Raw genomic sequence first — 2,735 nt, forward strand, 5'->3', positions numbered from 1 at the left:
TGGATAAAAATGAAGCCTGACCCTTAACTCAAACTATACACAAAAATTTAAGTATATCATAGACCTAAAATCAAAAGCTAAAACAATTAAACTTCCAGATAAAAGCATAGGAGAATATTTTCCTGGTATTGCGGTAAATAAAATTTTTAATCAGATCACAAAATGCACTAAACCAAATAAGAAAGACTGATGAATTTGACTTAAGAACATCTGATCATGAAAAGAGATCATTAAGAAAGTAAATAGGCCAGGGACTTCCCTGGTGGCGCAGTGGCTCCCAATACAGGGGGCCCAGGTTTGACCCCTGGCCAGGGAACTAGATCCCACATGCATGATGCAACTGAAGAGTTCACATTCCACAACTAAGGAGCCTGCCTGCTGCAACTAAGACCCGGCACAACCAAATAAATAAATTAAATAAATCATTTTTTTTTTAAAAGAAAGTAAATAGGCCAGCTATGGAATGGTAAAGAACTCATATACAGAATATACAAAGAACTTCTACAAATCAATAAGCAAAAGATAATTTTTTTCCTATTCACCTTTTTTTTACATTTTGAGGTAGAGTGGTTTTTTTTTAACCATTTTTTCAATTGAAGTATAGTTAATATACAATGTTGTGTTAGTTCCAGGTATACAACAAAGTGATTCAATTATCCGTATATGTGGTATATGTATGTATGTGTGATACATACACAAACATATATCCTTTTTAAGATTCTTTTCTATTATAGGTTATTACAAGATATTGATTATAGTTCCCTGTGCTGTACAGTAGGTCCTTGTTATTTTATATATAGTAGTGTCTGCTAATCCCAAACTCCTAATTTATCTCTCCCCACCCCTCGCTATCCCCTTTGGTAACCATAAGTTTGTTTTCTATGTCTGTTTTGTGTGTCTGTGAGTCTAACCATAAGTCTGTTTTCTATGTCGTTAAGTTCATTTATATCCTTTTTTTGGATTCCACATATAAGTGATATGATATAATCTTAAAAGATTCAGTTTTAAAGTGAGCAAAAGATTTGAACAAGCACTTCATGAAAGGATATTCAAATGACCAGTATATTAAAAAGAATTCAGAATAATATCAAAGAAATGCAAATTAAAACCATAATACACATTTAGCAGAATGGATAAAAAAAATTTTTAAACTGTCATTATCTAGTGTTGCTGAGGATGTGGAGTAACTGGAATTCTCATCCATTATTATTTGGCAGCTGCTTATAAAGCCAAATATAGACCTGCTGTGGAACTCAGCAGTTGGATATCCAGGCATATGCTCAGGAAAAATTAATTCATATGTCCACCAAAGACTTGTGTAAGAATGTTCATAGCAGCTTTGTTCATAGTAGTCAAAAACTGGACAAAATCCAAATTATCAATGGGAAAATAAAACAATATGTGATATAGTTTTACAATGGAATATTACTGGCAATAATAAAAATGAACAGACTATCAATACACAGAATGACATGTATGACTCTCAAGAACGCTATGCTGAGAGAAAAGAACCAGACACAAAAGCATACATATTATGATTCCATTCATATGAAGCTAAGAACAAGCAAAACTAATCTGTGATGACAGAAATCAGCATAATGGTGACCTCTGGTGGACTGGTGAGTCCTTCCACAGTGATGGAAATGGCCTAAAACTTGAATGTGGTGGCGGTTACCTGGTGTATACATATGTAAAACTGAATTGAGCTGAATGTTTAAGATTTGTGTCCTGTAGTGCATGTAAATTATATGTCACTAAAATTTTATTTTGTTTATTTGGCTGCATTGGATCTTCGTTGCTGCATGCAAGATTTCTCTAGTTGTGGTGTGTGGGCTTCTCAGCGCGGTGGCTTCTCTTGTTGGGGAGCTTGGGCTCTACGTGTGTGGGCTTCAGTAGTTGTGGCTCGCGGGCTCTAGAGCCGAGGCTCAGTAGTTGTGGCGCAAGGGCTTAGTTGCTCCGTGGCATGTGGGATCTTCCTGCATCAGGGATCAAACCCGTGTCCCCTGCATTGGCAGGTGGATTCTTAACCACTGCGCCACCAGGGAAGTCCCATGTCAGTAAAATTTTAAATAAAAGGATCTCCAAAGAGCCTTTGTTTATATGAGTTATATCTATCAAATTTTATATTAGAAATTGAAATTGTGAAATTTTAAAGTATTAACTCATTTTATTTTTTTCAACTTTAAATGCACCATCTTTATTTAAATAAGATTTTTTAAAATCAGTAATGGGGACTGTTACTGTATTTCCTATAAATCTCCTCTTTTCCAAATTATATCTATGCTCTACCCAGTGACATGAAATCTTGGGTTGTTCACAGCCCATCAGGAAAACAACAGGTTCAGATCTGATGTTCTGAAAGCGGGGGAACTTGACTCAAGCTCCCTGTGTACGGTACTGCCTGGATCTTCTGGGGCGTCGTGGTTGGTGACACAGAATTGGAGCAGGAGAAAGCTGAAAGGGGCCGAAAAGATGGTGCCTTCCTGACAACCTCTCCTGTGACAATTGGGGAAGTTCAAATTCAGAGAGAGAGTGAGCCTTTCAAATTCACATAGTGAGTTAGCAGCATAAACAGACCTCAGCTGCCATCTCCTGACCCTTGGCTAAGGCTCTCCCAACCTGTTAAAGTATTAACTCATTTTAAAATAAAAAATAATAAACTTACTGCACATTATACATAATGTCTTTATGATAAATAACTTTTCTAAAACAAAAAAAATTAGAGTGGCATTGTT

Source organism: Hippopotamus amphibius, chromosome 8 (genome assembly GCF_030028045.1).
Source record: "Hippopotamus amphibius kiboko isolate mHipAmp2 chromosome 8, mHipAmp2.hap2, whole genome shotgun sequence".
In the NCBI taxonomy this organism is placed as follows: domain Eukaryota; kingdom Metazoa; phylum Chordata; class Mammalia; order Artiodactyla; family Hippopotamidae; genus Hippopotamus; species Hippopotamus amphibius.